Raw genomic sequence first — 18,441 nt, forward strand, 5'->3', positions numbered from 1 at the left:
GCTTATACAATGCCGAGATCGCCCCCTTCATGGACTTGGCCTTGAGCAGGAATAACTCGAGTGAGGTAAGAGGTCTGGTGGCACCATCCCTAACCTGCGGACTCAGGGCCCAGTGAAGGAGTTGTGCGTGGTGATACAGATCCCTGTCCCCCACCCCATAATCCCTCTTGCAATTGTCAAAAGTGAGTGGGTCATAGTTGTGGAACAGGTGCGTGGGTGCGAGACAGCCCCCTGTCCTCCAGGCGTCGAAAGGCCCCTCTCGGAGTGCCGGAGGAAAGGAAGAGGTGAAATGGATCGGGGTGAGCGGCGATGGGAAGGACGTCCAGCCCTCCCTTTCAGCCACAGTGTCCCACACTTTTAGGGTAGTGCCTGTTGGGGTGCTGATGTACGCATTGAGGGGCCTGTCTTTCTTAGCGCGCCATATCAGATCCCAGATTGTTCTGCCCGCTACGCTGCGGTCCATATGGAACCAGTGTTTTTCCGACTCCATCTGTGCCCACTCAACCAGGATGCGCAATTGAGCCGCCTTATAGTAGAGATGAAGGTCTGGAAGCCCTGCCCCCCCCCCCTCACGCTGCGGACGCCTTAGCATGTAAAAGGAGAAATGTGCCCTTCCCCCCTGCCATACAAACTTCAGGAGCATGGTCTTGAGACACTTGAATAAGTCCTCCTCCAGCTCTATAGGGAGTGCTTGGAACAAATAGAGTAGCTAAGGTAGGAGGGTCATTTTGACGGCGTGAATGCGTCCCAGCCAGGAGAGGAAGAGTGGCTTCCAACGGGAGAGTTCTCGTTGGAGTCGGGTGATGAGCCCAGGGTAGTTGGCCGAATATAATTGATTGAGCTTGGGAGTCAATTAGACCCCTAGATACTGTAGCGAGGAGGGCGCCCAGTTGAGTGGAGATAGCGCTCTAAGCTGCGAGGCCTCAGGTGGAGAAAGAGTCAGGTTGAGAATGGAGGACTTGGTCAGGTTGACCCTAAAGCCTGCTACTCCCTCAAAGGAGACGAGCACCTCCTGTAAATGTGGGAGGGACCCCAGCGGATTGGACAGAGAAAGGAGGACATCATCCGCGAAGAGCGAGATTTTGTGGGCCTCACCAGTGATGGGTAGACCCTCTATTCCCTGGTGTTCCCGGATCGCTATAGCCAGGGGTTCTATGCTAAGGGCGAAGAGCAAGGGGGACAAGGGGCAACCCTGCCTCATCCCCCTGGAGTGGTCAAAGGGGGCCGATTGCACCCCGTTGATCGAGACCCTAGAGCGCGGGTGCCTATAGTTGGCCTGGAGCATGGTAATAAAGTGAGGGGAGAAGCCAAACCGCTGCAAGGTGGACCACAGGAAGTTCCAATCCACACGGTCGAATGCTTTTTCTGCATCCAGACCTATCAACACTGCGGGGATTTTGAATCTATTGGCCTTCTCTATTAAATGGATGATGCGCCTAGTGTTGTCGTGGGTTTGCCTCCCTTTGATGAAGCCAGACTGGTCGGGGTCGATGTTAAGGGGCATAAGGTCGCCCAGTCTCGTGGCCAGGATAGAGGAGTAAAGTTTGGCATCCACGTTAAGGAGGGCAATTGGCCTATATGAGGCGCAGTGGGAGGGATCCTTGCCTGGCTTTGGGATGACCGAAATCACCGCCTCGCACATGGAGGCCGCTGAATTGCCCTCCGTGGCCATGCAATTGAACAGGCGGACCAAGTGGGGCACAATCTCGGTGGTGAAGGCCTTATAGAAGACTGCCGTGTACCCATCCGTCCCCGGTGCTTTATGAGCCTTAAGGGATTTGATCGCCGCTAGGACTTCCTCTAGGGTGATAGGGGCTACGAGGAGGTCGTTCCACTCCGGGGACACTTGAGGGACGGGCAGGTTCCTCAAGAAGGCGCCCTGACAGTCTGCGTCTGGGGTGTCCGCTGTATACAGGGACACATAGAACTCCCCAAAGAGATCAGCCTTGTCCTCATCCCTGTGCTGTAGGTCCCCTGCACTATCTCGTATGCCCCCGATATATTCCCTCTCTCTCTTATCCTTTAACTGTCTGGCCAGATGTTTCCCCACCTTGTCCCCCTGTGTGTAGGCTAGGCTGCGCAATTTGAGGAGGGTGAACTCCGCCCTATTATTGTATATGGCTCATAATTTACCTCTAAGGGCCGTGAGCGCTCTCTGCGTCTGCCTGGTGGGGGTCTGCTTGTGTGTCTGTTCGGTCTTCGATAGCTCCTGTTCCAGGCCTTCCCTCTCTTTAGCGCGCTGTTTATTAAGGGCCGAGTTAAGCGCAATGCATTTACCCCTAATAACCGCCTTGAACGTGTCCCACGTGTTATATTCAGAGGTCTCTTCCGGGTTATTGAAGGAGAAGAACTCCCCGATGGCCTCCCTCAGTTGCGTGCATGATTCCTTGTCTCTCACTAGCGCTTCCGGGAAGTACCACTGCACTGGTTTTGGAGCGCAACCCAGCCAGGTCAAACAGATAGTGTACATCCCATGGTCCGAGACAGAGATGGGGAGGATCTTCGCGTCTTGTAAGGAACCCCGGAGGGACTGGCTGAAGAAGATGTAGTCTAGGCGGGAGTAGGTTTGGTGTACATGGGAGTAGAACGAAAAGTCTTGTGTGTTCGGGTGCGCCACACGCCAGCTATCTAGGAGTCCCATGTCCTCCATCAGCGCCTGGCTAGAGTCCGGGAATATGCCCATGTCAGCTCTTCTAGTGTGTGTACTATCTAGTGTTGGGTGCCAAACTAGGTTGAAGTCCCCCAAAAGTAGAACAGGCCCCTCTGCAAAATCTGTCACTTTACCCAGAAGTGTAAGCAAAAAACTTTTTGGGCCAGTGTTGGGGGCATAAATTGACACCAGAGTGCACACTTTAACCTTCAAACGGCCCTTGACCATGATCCATCTCCCTTCTTTGTCACTCTGAGTGCACATAGGTTCAAACTGTGCGGCCGGACTAAACAGCAGCGCTACCCCTTTCTGCTTAGTGGTCGCGGAGGCTTTATATATAAGGGGGTATTTCTTGTGTTTGAGGCGATGGTCTTCCGACCTCAGGAGATGTGTTTCCTGCAGCGCTACAATATCTAAGTGTTGGTCTAGCACATATTTCCACACTTTCTGGCGCTTCTGCGGGGAGTTTAGGCCCTTAACATTCCATGTCCCGATCGTTATAGGCATTTAGGGATAGATCCGGACCAATCCGCTATAGGTGCCCTCCCCAGCCCCGCCCACCCCAACCAGGGCACCTCCACAATCCTCGCGTCCCATCCCCACAACCCACAATGGCCGGCGGAGGCGCCGGGATAGCCATCCAGGGTCACTCTTCCAATTCCGCACCGGCACGGGCCCCTGTCCGTCCCCCACTCCACAGATATCAGAAGGCCCGAGAACCACAATGCAGCAGCACCTCACCACACAATCCCCCCCCCCAACCCTTCCCCCAACAAAGGAACAGAACGACTAACCCCAACTGGAGGTCCAAAGTCCGGGCCAGAACTTCCGACCCCATCCTACCAGTTCAGAACTGCAGTCAAAAAAGTACTTGTAGTGGGTATTGGGCAGTGGCGGCTCGACGGTTCGAGACTCCCCGCCCTACTCCCCATCCCTCGCGCAGCAGGTTTCTATGTATAACCCCCTTACCGGACCTCATGTACCAGCACCCGTGTCTCTGGAGACTTCTTGAATCGCCGCTGCTTTCTCCTGCTCCACAGTCTTTAGGTCAGGCTTGAGCGGGTTCCTTGATGAGCAGCCGCGCCGCACCCTCTGCCAGCCGTCGCTCGTTGCTTGAGAGGATGTGGCCGGAGACCCCGTAGTCCCCTCCAGGCCGAGTTGAGGCTCCTCGTACGAGATCCCCAGCACTGAGCAAGTGTCTTTCAAGGAACGCAATTGATGGAGGGACCCATTCCAGCAGAAGATCAGTCTAAAGGGGTGACCCCAGGAATACTGGACCCCTTCGTTGCGCAGGAACGTGGTTGCGGGTTTGAAGGCTCTTCTCTTTTGCAGTGTGATCACTGAGAGGTCCTGAAAGAGCTCCAGAGCGTGGCCCTGGTATTGGATGGGCTGTTTGAGGCGTGCCGCCTTCAAAATGCGTTCTTTTAAGGCGTAGTCGGGCAGAAAAGCCAGGATGTCAGGGGGAGGCCCCTGTGCTCTACGGGCCGGGCCCACCCGATGTGCCCTATCGATGCGGATCTCGAAGTCGTCACCCACCTCGAGGACTGCTCGGAACAGACCCTGGAGATAGCTTGCAACATCTCCCCCCTCCGCCAAGGAGGGCACGTTCCGAACCCTGATGTTGTTCCGCCTGGAATGATTCTCTAGGTCCTCCGTATGGGACTGGAGGTCGGTCTGCTGATCATTAAGCCGGACAATTTCCTGTCGGAGGAATTCCACTTCTTCGCTCCTAGCTTGTCCAGAAAGCTCATTAGCTGCCACTCGTTCCCCTAGGTCATCCACATCGCGGCGCAGCTCCCTGTACTCCCCCGCCATGTCCTGTCGGAGGGATTGAATGTCCTCCTTGAGAGAGTTGAAGAACGCCTCCATGAAAGCCTTGGTCGCCGGGGCTTCTCCCCCATCTCGATCTGCGCCCTTAGCTGGGGGCCCTTGAGTCTGCTTGTCCGGGCTCTTTTCGGGTTTGGGATTCCCTTTCGACAACAGGTCCGTGATGGTGCGGTTCCCCTTGCGGTTGTTGGCCGCCATCTTCCCTCTCTCCAGCCACCACCGCCCGGGTCTCCGCCTGCTCGTCGGGAGTGCAGACGATCCGTCTGGGGCTAATGACGTGCCAGGAGCCCAGCTCGATCAGAGACCCCAGCGAGCCCTCTGTGGGTCACGGCTCCCAGTCCAGCGCCCTCCGATGTGGCCCCTTCAGTAGCTCCTGGCCCGCTGCGTCCCCCCTGCTGCCGCCGCTCTCCTGAGGGCTGGGGGTCTCTCCTCAAAGTGTGGAGCAGGGTCTGTCGTTGACCTGAGGTTGCCTCTCTGGTCCGCGATTCCGCTGCAGGCCCCCTCACCCCGATCTTTGGGGCCCCGGTCTCGTCGCGGGTACTGGGGAGTGTTCCAAGCCCCCCGTCTTCACACAATGCCGCAGTGGCGTTCACCCAGAGTTCAGCCGCCCAGCTCCGAGATGCAACAGCGGTGGGGTGCCCGATGTCGTCGAGGAGGGCCCCCTCCTGCCGCAATGCCAGCAATGTCCCCTTCCAGCCCTTTCAGCGTCTCTCCTTAGGGGCGATGGGTCCCCACAGGGGACAACAGCGGGGCCCAGCCTCCCTCTCACTCACCGGAGGCCCCCGGCGGTGCGGCTCCCTCGCTCCCTTTGTCATGGACGGCCTCACCGCAGGCCACCAGGCCACGTGTCCCACTTTCTGCAGTCCCGGGCTTGTGGTCTCTCGGCGGTTAGGCCGCAGCCGGGGCCTTTCCTAGCGGCTCTCGCCGGGTCCCGCAGTGTCTCTTTCTGCCCTCAGCTCTCCTTGGGTCTCGGAGCCGGGCCGGCCCCCTTAGGTGCCCGCGCTCTCCGCTAGCACTCCACAGGCAGTAGGAGCGCCACCGTCCCTCCAGGCCGCACCGAAGGACGGGGGCGTGTCGCTCTCCCCTTCAGTCGCAGGGCCGCAGCCGGGGCCTTTCCTAGCCGCCCCCGGCCGGGTAGCCCGGCGCCCGCTTGTGCGGGCCGCTCCTTCAATCCTCGGGCTCAGCTCAGGCGCCCATTCACGGCGGGCCCCCCAGGGCGCCCTAGGCAGCTCCGACGCCCTTCGCTGGAGCTGTGGGGCCGCCGCCGACCTCCCGGTCCCGTTCGCTGCACGGGAATCGGGCCGCCCTCTGTCCCTCCCGGGCCGGCGCCGCTTGCCTGGTCTTCCGAGGCTCTCCACCGTCGGTCGGCGGCCGAGATGCCGTCCGTGTGTTGTCCCCTACTCTCGGTTTCAACGCTCCGGGTCCGGCTTCAGGGTAATGAGCGGCTTAGGTAGGGCCTGGGGGCTCAGGACGGGGAGCCTCCGGATAACACGTCCACCTAAGCCGCCATCTTGGCCACGCCCCAGAAGATAGTTTTGAAGGGGTATGCAAGCCCATATCAGAGTGGTTATTCTCCTCGACCATAGAAACTATTGTAGAAGGGGCGGAGTTGGCAACGTGAATTGAAGCAGTACTATTTGCCCCCTCTCTTCCATCAACTACTGTTTGCGGGCATCTCCCCTCCAAGGATCTATCCGCAGAAGGTTGGTTAAGGGATTTAGAAGAAATAACGTTGCCGCTTGCTTCTTGTGAGGGGAGAGGCAACTCCGTTGGGCTGTTTCCTGATAGCCGTGAAGCCATGATTTTGACCCCTTGGCCTGAATCCACTTTCACAGTGGACTCTCGTCTAAGATAGGTTTGCCTCTGGTGTTTGCAAATGATATGGCCGTAGAGAGAGTGGAGGGGTTGATATTCTTCTTATTTTTAGCTTTGTTTTTGGCCTTGCCCCTTCCTTTTTTCCGACCAAGCTGCTTTGCTGCGTCCAAAGAAGACTCCACCCCCCCATCTTCTTCCTCATCGATCAATTCCTCGTATTCATCATTAGAGCCATCAGCCTTTTCCATATGCTCCATATCACCGGGGGGCCCCTTTAATTCATTGTTGTCTAAGACTTTTTGCGCAGCAATGACCTGCGTAGGGCTATCCGTTTCCAAGATACTAAGAGCTGTAGTGTTTGTTACATTGTTCAGATCAGAGCCACTTAAATCTAGCTCTTCATCTACTGGCTCCAAATCCAGCTCCAGCACCTTATCTACAGCTGAGACCATTGTTGCCACTTCTATCCGTAGATTCCCAACTGTAGGGACTTCATCACTAACAATCAGCTTGGTCTGGTCAAATGCTTCTTGACTAAGGGCTTCTCCAAAGTCCTGTTGTTCATTCTCTATTGTGTCCATGTTTAATTTATCATTAGTCCCAGTTTTACTGTTTTTAGTTCCAAAAATTGCAGCAGTGACAGTAACCGTGGCCGTTTTCGATTTAATTAGTGCACTTTTGTCAGCAACGGTAAACAAAGGGGGTCGGATAATTTGCGGCTTAACGGATAGAAATGCAGCCTTGTCCTGTCTCCCCGCAGTCTCCAAGCTTTGTGCGTTTTGTGTACTCGCTCCTGCTCCTGCAGTTGGGGCTGGCGCGTTCGCTGAGGCTTTAGCTGGAATCTTCAGCGTTTCAGCCGTTGCACTGCTCGCAGCGGCCGCAGCATTACCCTGACTGCCGCCCTCCTCCGTCGCTGCTGGGGTGCCTTTTACAGCCCGTGTTCCCCGTGGAGGATTCTTCTGAGCCATCGTTCGCGCTGTAAAGCTAAATGCCGAGCTCGAGCTCCCCTGCATACTCTCCGTGCAAGAGATGCAGATTACCCGCCAGGTGTAAAAGCCAGAACCGTGGCCCAGACCTGAAGAGCCGAGCCAAGAAAACAACGTCCAGCGAATCAGGCCCGCCCCAGGACAGAGGTCCCGTCTGGCGTGACCGCCCAGGAGCAGAAGCTGCATCCGCCGATATCCAAAAGGTGATTGCTGCGCTCCCGGAGTTAGTCGCGTCCGTATAGAATTATAGAGCAAAAGATTCTGTGCAGTTTGTGCAGTTGCTCTGCGGTTCTTCTTTCAGTCTTTTAGTCGTTTATCACTTGAGGTTGAGGTTAGGGCTGGCTGGGCGAATCAGAGGGTATGATCATCCGCTACAGCATCGAGGTGAGGGAGCTACAGACTTGAGCTGCACCAAGTGGCATCTTCAGTCCGCCATTTCTCCCCAGAAGTGTAAACTATGGTTCTCCAGTATTAGCTTTCATAGATTCACATGCTTGTATCTTCCCCATTGTCATGGTGGTGGTCTCACGGTAACAGAATGACCAAAGCAGTACCATAGAGAAAAACTGCATAGAAAATCCGATAGGGAACAGCATAATTTGGTAACCAGACCTCCTTATTGTTTGGTCCAAAACTCAGCCAATCAGCAGAAAGCTCTTACATCACACTCCCCAGCAGAGCTCTCCTACCTTAGATTTCCAGCCCCAAGTGAGAGACATGGATATATCTAGAGGTAAAAAGTTCTACTTGAGAAACAGGGAGGTGGACGGGCGCAGGCAAGTACCTAGTTTTTTCTCCAGTATTGAATCTTTCATAGATTCACATGCTTGTATCAGAGTAGCAAGTAGTACATAAATCTCACCGCGTTTCAAGGATAGAACCCTAAGAACTCTGGGCTCTCCTCCTAAACCTTGTGATGTATAATCCATTGGACACCATCCAGAATTAATAATCTCTGTAAACTACAAAGGTGAAACGCATCCTACATAGAACAGTACTAAAATAGTGCATAATTCAAACATTTGTTCATAAACCACTATATTTATCTACATACATATATATATATATATATATATATATATATATACACACACACACACACACACACGTATACTTTGAGCATATATAGCTTGAAACTAAAAATACCTTATTGAAATAAACGCTGAAGAACTGTTTGTCCCACTGCTGTGTCCTCCTTCCACGCAGTATCTAGACAATAGTGTCTAGTAAAAGTGTGAATGCTCTTCCAGGTTGCTGCTCTGCAGATGTCTGAAAGTGACACTGTTGCAAACAAGGCCGTTCTGGTCGCTATCTTCCTGGTGGAATGTGCTTGCCCCTTGGAGCACAGGGGTTTCCCAGCCTTTTCGTGACATTTGATAATGGCTGATACAATCCATCTAAAAATACTTGATCTGGATAATGCTAGACCTTTCCTCGGCCCAGCAATGGCTACGAACAACTGTTTTGTCTTTCTGAACGATTTCGTTCTGTCAATGTAGAACTTTAAACAACTTTTAATGTCTAGAGAGTGTAGGGCTCTCTCCGCTTCTGTCGAAAGATTTCCCAAAAATTTGGGTAATACTACAGGTTCGTTGAGATGAAATATTGTAGGAACCTTAGGAATGAATCTTGGGTTTGTCCTTAGTATTACTTTGTCTTGCCGAAACTGAAGAAAAGGTTCTGCAATTGAGAAAGCTTGGATCTTGCTTACTCTCCTAGCAGATGTGAGTGAGAGCCAACAGCAATGCTGTCTTCCACGATTTGACTTGCAGATCTGCTTTGCGTATCGGTTCGAATGGAGGCTTCATGAGTTGTGATAGTACCTTATTAAGATGCCAAGGGATCAGAGGGTGCTGAATCGAAGGGAACACTCTGAAAAGTCCTTTGATGAATTCCTTAACTACTCTTGGGGACAAGAGCGAAGGTTGATTTGGAACTCTTCTATATCGTGAAATTGCTGCCAAGTGTACTTTTAAGGATGCATGGGAAAGACCTGCTTTAGACAAATGGAGAAGATCTGACAGAATTTGTTCCAGAAAAGCTGTGAAAGGATGTAAAGCCTGAGATGCACACCTCTGCTGTATAGGTTTTGTTTGTTAAAACTGCCAGAGATTGAGAAAGTATGTCCCTGCACTCTTGAGGGATGTTTAGAAATCGGAATTTATGTTTGTGAGGTTCCATGCTGATAAATTCAGCAATGTCAAATTTGGGTGGAGAATTTGTCAGTTCATAGAAATCAGATCCTGTGCTATCGGAAACTGGACCCTGGGGGCTATTGAAAGCTGGAGAAGCTCCAAGAACCATGTTTGCCTCGCCCAAGCTGGAGCTATCAAGATCAAGTGGCATGGCTCCGATCTCATTTTCCAAAGTACTCTTGATATCAGAGGGAATGGAGGAAATGCATAAGCGAACATTCCTGTCCAACGTAGGTGTAACGCATTTCCCCATGATACCGCCTGTGGGAATCTGCTTACAAACTGTTTGCATTTTGAGTTGTTCTGGGTTGCGAACAAATTGAACGTTGGCGTGCCCCACCGCCGAAACACTCTTAGTGGTTGGATTTGATCTTGCTCCCACTTGTGAGACACACTGGTTGTTCTGCTCAGAATATCTGCCCTTGTGTTGTTTATCCCTTGAATATGTTGCACCTGAATGGAGATGTTGTGAAGTAGGAGCCATCTCCAAATTACCTGTGCTTGTGTCGACAGCAGCTTCGATCTTGTACCTCTGTTTCAAGAGGTAGAATATTGTTGTTGTACTGACTGTTATTATTACAGTAGAATCATGTATCCTGGGGAGAAAAGCTTTTGAACCCAAGAACCCTGTTTTCAGTTCCAACATGTTGATGTGTAACTGAGCCTCTTGCTTGGACCAATGACCTTGAATCTCGAGGTCCTGGAGATGTGCCCCCCCCCAGCCTTGAAGCGAGGCATCTGACGTCATTACACACCTGGGACGTTGGGGTTCAAATGTTAGACCTTGTATTAAATGCTTTCTGATTTTCCACCATTACAGAGCTTGTTGCATTTGAGGAGATATGGAGATCTGATCCTCGAAGGACCCCTGGGATTGTATCCACTGCTTGTCGAGAAGTTCCTCTAAAGGTCTTGTATGCAGATGACAATTTGGTATCAATGTGATACAGGAAGACATCATCCCCAACAAGGACTTGTATATTCTCACTGAAATGTACTTTTTTGACTGCAGGGTTGATACCAGAGTTAGAATTTTGTGAATCCGCTCCCCTGATGGATAGGCTTTTTCTTCCCTTGTGTGAAGCATGGCCCCTAGAAATTGAAGGGATTGCGAAGGCACTATGGATGACTTTTCCAGATTGATTCGCTGGCCCAGGCGAAGAAATAGAACCATTTAGCATTTTAGAGAGATCTGGACTTTCCTGTAAGATGATCCTTTTATAAGACAATCGTCCAGATATGGGAAGATTTGCTGCCCTTGTAATCTCAGGTGAGCCGCTACTGGTGCCATGCATTTTGGAAAGACCCTTGGGGCCGGTTTTAGTCCAAAGGGTAGCACTTTGCATTGGTAGTGGCGCCCCTCCACTAGAAAACACAGATACTTTCGGTGTTTTACATGAATTGGGATATGGAAATAAGCATCCACGAGATCCAGGGATGCCATGAAATCTTTTTTGCGTAGAAGCAAGAGAATCTACTGAACTGAGAGCATATGGAACAGTATTTTCTTGATGAACTGGTTCAGATCCCTCAGATCCAATACCTGCCTCCATTTTGATGTTTATTTTTTCTTTATCAGAAAGAAATGGGAGTAAAATCCTTTTCCTCTCGGAGGATAAGGAACTTCTTCTATAGCCCCCTTCTTTATCAGAGATGGAACTTCTGCTTTGAGAGCTGGTAGATGTTGCTGCTGTCTGAAGACAGGAGGTTCATTTGGGGGTACCTGTACAAATTCCAGGGTATGGCCTCGATGAATTATATCCAATACCCATCGGTCTGTTGTTATCGACAGCCATTGTCTGAGAAAAGAGAGATAATGGTCGTTGTCGAGGTCTGATCTGGTGGAGGGCGCCTTGATAAAGTCACCGACGTCTATTAGATTGCTGTGCTTTTCCCCTAGCAGAATTCTTTCTTCTGGATTGCTGATGGAAAGAGGGACTTGAGGAACGATATTGCTGGTTAGAGGGATATTGGCGGTACCTTTGTTGACTGTATGGCTGGTACCTGTTGGACTGGTACGAAGATCTTTGGCCGAATTGTTCTCTAGATCCTCTCCTCCGAAAGCACTGGAATATACCCTGTTGAAGAGACCCGAGCGCCCGCGCTGTGTCCGTATCTGCCTTGATCCCTTGAAAGCATCATCTATGTGTTTACCAAAGAGATTCTCCCCATCGAAAGGCATGTCAACAATTTTTGCCCGTACCTCTGGTCTAAAAGCTTTCAGCCAACCTTGCCTTCTGAGAGCCACCGCTCCTGCCATTTGACGAAATGTCACAGAAGAGTTGACCATAGCAATATCAATGGATTCAGAGGCCGCCTTAGCCCCATCCTGTAAAATAGCTGCTGCTTCCTATATTTTATCCTCCGGCAGGTGAGCCAACAATGGCGCATAATTGGACCACATCTGTCTGTTAGAACGACTGATGAGAGCCATAGCATTTGCTGCTTTGATGGTAGATGCTGCCATTAATGCAAATCGCTTCCCTGCTCCATCCACTGGTCTTCCTTCTTTGTCAGGGGGAGCTACAGATGTGGAGGCAGGATTTTTATTGTGTCTCTGTGCTGCCTGCATTACCACCCATTCTGGGCGTGGGTGTCCAATCAAACATGCAGGCGAAGATTCCGGCGCCCGGAATTTCTTTTCAATCTTAGGAACCGAAGCCGCCACGGATGCAGGAGTTTTCAAGATTTTCAGACCTTCATCCCAGATATTTTTGGGATTGATATAGCCGACTTCCTTGAATCTTCTTTGAAATCATATAGTTTCCTGTACTGGCATCTGGAGCGCGAATCTTTTAGCTGCTTTCTCCATAATATCATGGAATCCTCCGATGTCCTGTGGAGGAGAGTTCGCTGGTGAAGGTGATGGCGAATGGGTTGTTGGCAACATATATTCATCCCATTCTACACCCACTGGGTTGTCATGAAGAAGTTCTCCATCACTCCCCGTAAAGTCATCCCGTATTGTGACAACTGGAGGAGATCGCAATTTTTGCACTGCAGGCTGAACTCCTGGCACTTGTGCAGGTGCGACTAGAGCGCTAGCAGCGGGGGCATTAGCCTCGGGAAAACAACGGTAGTAGTCGTTGATCATGTGACGCAAGTCCATCACCAGAGAGATAGGCATTGAGAGGGATTCTTCCCTCTCCTCAGCGTGTGGTTCCTCCTCTTCCTCATAGTCATATGATTCTCAAAATGACTCAAATCTCCTAGATTTTGCTTCAGGACGATCTTTAAAGGAATAGACCTCTTGAACCTACTGGCATTCTTCCTCATCAGTCTCCTCGCTCTTAATCTGCAGTTACGAGGGACTGTAAGCCACTCCTGAAGACTCCTCATCATCTGACTCCTGCATTTTTAGCAAATCCGACGGAGGCAGCAGAAATTTTTGTCCATGCCGTAAATTCAGAGGATTTCTGGACCGTCGACGATTGGAACGATCTGATAGAGATCATAGTCTTCGACTTTGGTGACTTAAAAGCGGTCAACGAAGCTCCCATCGACAAGATTCGAATGATCGTCGACGAAGTCGTCCACGGAACTGCAATTGACGAAGTCGTCGTTGATGAGGATGTTACTCTTCCCGTCGACTGAGTCGTCGTCAATGGTGTAGTCTTGATCAATGCCGTTGATGCCGCAGTCGTCGTCGAGATGGTCGTCGACAACGATGTGGTCGTCGACGCCTTCACAGGAACTAGAACTGGAGACACCACAGTTTTCGTCGGTGGAGCAGAAGACACTCCCCTTGAAACTGAGGATTTCTTCAGAGGAGTCTGGGGGAGGGAAGATGAAGAGGTCTCTATTCCCTTAGTTTTATGTTTCTTAGGATCCACAGATTTTTCTGAAGTGGAAGACTTCTTCTTTTTAGAAGACTGGCTCTGAATCTGAGGTGGCCTTCTTCTTCTGAAGCCACAACAGAAGACGTGCCTCTCTATCCCTCAAAGTTTTAGCTGAAAAGGTTCTGTAGTGTTTGCAGTCCTTAGCTACATGTTTGGGGTGAAGGCAGGATATGCAGTCGATGTGTGGATCTTCTGAAAAAAGCCTAGCTTTTCCACAGGATCTGCAGGGCCTGAAAAGCCTCTTTTTAGAGATTTCAGCCATAGTAAGATACTAGATGAAGCACAGTACCTTAAACCCAGAAGAAAATTTGTCAGTTGAAAAGGTCAAAAGTTCACTCAGGAACAGAACTGAGCAGAGCGCAGGGAGACGACTCCTCACACGAAGGCGGTTGGAAATCTGAGGTAGGAGAGATGGTTACCAAATGATGTCATTCCTGAAGGGATTTTCTATGCAGTTTTTCTCTATGGTACTGCTTTGGTCATTCTGTTACCGCGAGACGCCCACCATTACGACGGGGAAGATACAAGCATGAAAGATTCAATATTGGAGAACCTTAACTGATGCGTTAGCCAACCCGGAGCGAGCCAAGTGTAGGAGATAAGGTAAAATTTCCTCTGGAGGAGAATGGAGAGGATTGACTTTAGGTGGTGCACACCAGATGCAGAATCTTTTCCATTTGAGCAAATAAGTCCTGTTAGTACCGTCTGCTCTTGTGCCTACACTCCTGCAGGATCTTTAAATGTTGAAATACCTGAAACTCAGGAGCCAAGCTGATCATTTCAGAGAGCTGGGGTTCGGATGACATACTTGTCCCTGGTTCATCGCCAAAAGGCACGGAAATGGTTTGATATGGATCAGAGGCTTGACTGAGAGTAGGTGAAGTTCTGTGTACCAATGTTGGCAAGGCCAGGCTGGTGCTATTAGTATGATCTTGCAGGGTTCCATCTTTAACTTTTTTAGTACTCGTGGAAGGAGAGGAATGGGGCGGAGGGAAGCGTAGGCAAACATGCCAGACCAGGCTATTGAAAAGGCCTTCCCCCATGAACCCTGATGGTGGCGCAAAATAGCAAAGTACTGGCATTTCGAGTTGTCTGGTGTTGCAAACAGGTCTATGGTCGGCTTTCCCCATTAAAAGAAAATGCTGTCGAGAGTGTGTTGATCCAGTTCCCACTCTTGGCAGGTTGTCTTTAGTCTACTCAACGTATCTGCTATGACGTGCTGCTTTCCTGGGACGTACTCCGCTGTCATGTGCACTTTGTGTTGAATTGCCTAGCACCAGATAAGCTGGGCTTCCTGAGAGAGCAGGCGAGATCTTGTTCCTCCTTGTTTGTTCAGGTAGTGCATTGTCGTGGTACTGTCTGTTCTGACAAGCACCAAAGGGTTTTGTATTCTTGGCCGGAACGCTTGAAGCGTCAGAAAAACTGCTCTCAACTTGAGAAGATTGATATGAAGATCTCGGTGAGGGGTGGCCATTTTCCTCTGACTTGCAATTCTTGAAGATAAGCCCACCAGCCTTCTAGAGATGCATCAGTTGTGATCACGAGAGGTGCAGCTTGAGACAGGAACCACAAACCCTGCGATAACTGGTGAGGTTGCATCCACCAGTCTACAGCCACAATCATGGGAAGGGTGATTCGGATCAGATCGTCGAATGTGCCCTCTATCTGCACCCATTGTTCTTTTAAAGCTTCCTGGAGAGGACGCATGTGGAGATGACAGAGGTGTGAGGGGAATACAGGAAGACATCATCCATAGGAGAGATTTGGAAAGGCGTATGGAAGGAAACCTTTTTTGGACCCGTTTTGCCAAGGATATTAGTCTTTGTTGTCTCTCAAATGTGGGATACACATTGTTTTTGATGGTGTCCAGGAAAGCAGCTAGAAAGACCAGTCGACGGGGTGGTTGCAACATCGATTTTTCTACATTTAAAGTGAGGCTTAATATCCTGAAACTTGAAGACAGGCTTGGTAGATGTCCTTACTGCTTTGTAAGTGGGGGCCTTGATAAGCCAGTCGTCAAGGTAAGAAAACATTTGATGATGTTGCTGCCTCAGATATGCTGCAACTGGCTCTAGGCACTTCTTGAAAATGCGGGGAGACGATTTTAGCCTGAAAAGTAGGATGTGGAATTGATAGTGCCTGACAGCCACGGTGAATCTTAGACATTTCTTGTGTTTTTGGCGTATGGGTATATGAAATTATTCGTTCTGGAGGTCCAGAGATGACGTGTAATCGTTTCAGTTGAGGAGGTGTATCACATCTTGAATAGAGATAATGCGGAACAAGTTTTTTGAGGAATTTGTTTAGGTTCCTTAAATCCAAGATCGGTCTCCACTTCTTTAACTTCTTGTAAATCAAGAAGAAACAGGAGTAGAAACCTTCTCCTCTTTGGTTGAGGTGAACTCGTTCTATTGTTCCTTTTTGCAACATGTTGGTAACTTCCATCTTCAAGAGCTGTAGGTGTTTTTGAAAACATGGCAGAGGAGGCGTTGGTGAAGGAATCTTTATAAATTCCAAAGAATGGCCATATTGGATTAGATGTAGAACCCTTTGGTCGGATATTATTTCCTACCATTGCTGGAAATAATGCGATATTTTGCCATTCACCGTGGTTGGAATAGGATGAGCGGAGGCCGACAGTTGGGAGAAGTAATTGGCGGCGACTGGTGTCCTTGGCCTGGCGTCCTGATTTCCCTCTGAAGATAGCCTTGATGTAAGCCACTGCAGGTGGTTGGCTGAGAGTAAATTGAGGCATGTATTGTTGAGCGGAGGAAGAAAAGGCAGGATAGCAAAACTGCTGGTAGCATCCTTTGTAAGATTGGTGACCTTTTCCTCAGGATCCACGAAAAGGCATTTTCCTGTACTGTAAGGTACCTAAAGACTTAGCTGTATCTGTGTCTTCTTTAAAGCTTCATCAACGTGACTGCCAAATAATTCCTCTCCGTTACAAGGTATATCTAGTATTGTTGTTTATACCTCAGACCTGAATGAAGTGGCTTTCAGCCAACCTTGATGCCTCTGGACGGCTGCCCCAGCTAATTGCCAGAAACCATTGGACCCATAGCGCAGTCTATTATTTCCGAGGCAGACTGCTCGCCTCCTAGAAGGATTTTCTTAACTTCCTCCTTGTCTTCTAGTAGAAGTCTATCCAAGAAAGGTGCCAAATCTAAAACGGCTAAGTAAAGCCCGAGAATTTGAAGCTCATACCGTTAAGGCGGACGTATTCAAAAACCGCTTTCCGATGTTGTAGTCTTCTATCCTCTTTATCGGGTGGTGCAGTTAGAGGGGCTGAAGGGTCCTTAGATCGTTGCTGCGCTGTTTTTCGAGATCACAGATTCTGGTTTTGGATGACCTATTAAGCAAGTAAGGAGCGTTATCTGGAGATTTGTATTTTTTGTCAAGACTTGGCAACACAGGTGGAACAGTTGCTGGATTTTGCATGATTCTCAGTTCCTCTTTGCAAGAATAATCAATTATAGGCATAGACCTTACTGATTTCCTGTAAGGCTCTTTAAAATCATACAGGAAACAATCCGGTTGATGCACGGGCATTGGTAATTCAAAACGCCTGGCGGCTCTCTCCAAAGATACCAGCAGGGTCATCTAAAGGTCTTTTTAGAGGCGTTTTACGGGAGGACTTGGAAGAAGTATAACTCTCCTCATCAGAGACTACTGTGTCCCTCTGGAGCCACAAAAGAAGCCTTCCTTCCCGATCTTTCAAAGTCTTTGTGGAGAAAGTCTGACATTCCTTGCAATTCTTAAGCTTGTGTTCAGGATACAGGCAGCCCTTGTGTGGATCATCAACGTGTAGTCTTTTCTTCCTGTAAGGCTCTGAAAATACCTTTTTTTTAGGTCTATCTGACATGAGGGGTGTCCGTGTAAATCACCTCAAAACAAATATACAGGATTGGTAGTATATCGGACAGGAAAAAAACTCAAAAATAGAGACAGAGAAGAACACTGAGAAGAGCTCAGTGGAGACTGCGTTAGTACGACGTGCAGTGGAAACTCTGAGGAACTGGAGCTTCTCTCAGGAAGTTTCTAAATGATGATATCTATTGATTGGTTTTGAACTGATAGCTACAAGGGAAGCAACTTTACATTACAGAAACTGTAATGGACAGGACTGCAATGGCTCAAAAAGTTTTGGGCCTAGCGAATACAACATTAAAATTCCAAGCGGGGAACCACTGGTGTTCGTGGAGGAACTGCAAGTACCCAAAGTCTGACTCCAGGGGCCATATTTCGAGGTGAAGTTTTTTCGATTGGACTGTTTGACCTTGCCATTGCTGTGAGTTAGAAAGTCTAGGGTGTTGGGGAGCATCTCATGAGGTACTAGGGAAAACTCAAAGTGTCCTGTACCAGGGTTGTTGTGCCGTTGTTGAACACTACCAGAACCATCATGAGAGATGTCTGTTGGAGTTTCCTGGCAAGGTATGGTATCAGTGGGAGAGGTGGAAAAGCGTAGGCAAATATTGGTCACCAATTCATCCACAGTGCATTGCCCTGGATTGTGGGTGATGATACCTGGAGGCAAAGTTTTGTTATTTTGCGGGGGCCAACAGGTCAACGCCAGGGTCCCCCTTTACTGGAAGTAGTGATGAAGTACTCGCGGGTGGAGTTCCTACTAGTGGACTTGGTGCTGCGTCCTGATTGGTAGGTCTGTCACCACATTATTCACCCTGGGAAGATCTTCCACCAGAAGGTGGGTGTAATGGTGATTTGATCAATTCCAAATCTCCTGTGCTAAGCGAGACAGCTGGGTAGAGTGTGTTCCCCCCTCTGGATGTAATACATATCAGTGGACAACAACCTTCTGGGAAATGTTTGTGGTGAAAGCTTTCAGAGCTACCTGAATCACCAGGAGTTCTAACACATCGATGTGTACCGTTTGTTGGTGGCTGGTTCACAGGCCCTGGACTGTAATGTTCCTACATATGCCCTCCCCATTCCGTGAGTGATGCATCTGTGGTGATCGTCATCTGAGGAATTGGGTTCATACATTTCTGCCTGTGCTCCACCACTGTAATAAGTGATGGACACTGGGTTGAATCAGAACTAGATCCTTTAAATTGCCCTCAACTTGTGGCCACTGACATGTTAGACAGTGTGGGACAATTGCAGTGCTT

This window comes from Lissotriton vulgaris, chromosome 11 (genome assembly GCF_964263255.1).
Source record: "Lissotriton vulgaris chromosome 11, aLisVul1.2, whole genome shotgun sequence".
Classification (NCBI taxonomy): Eukaryota; Metazoa; Chordata; class Amphibia; order Caudata; family Salamandridae; genus Lissotriton; species Lissotriton vulgaris.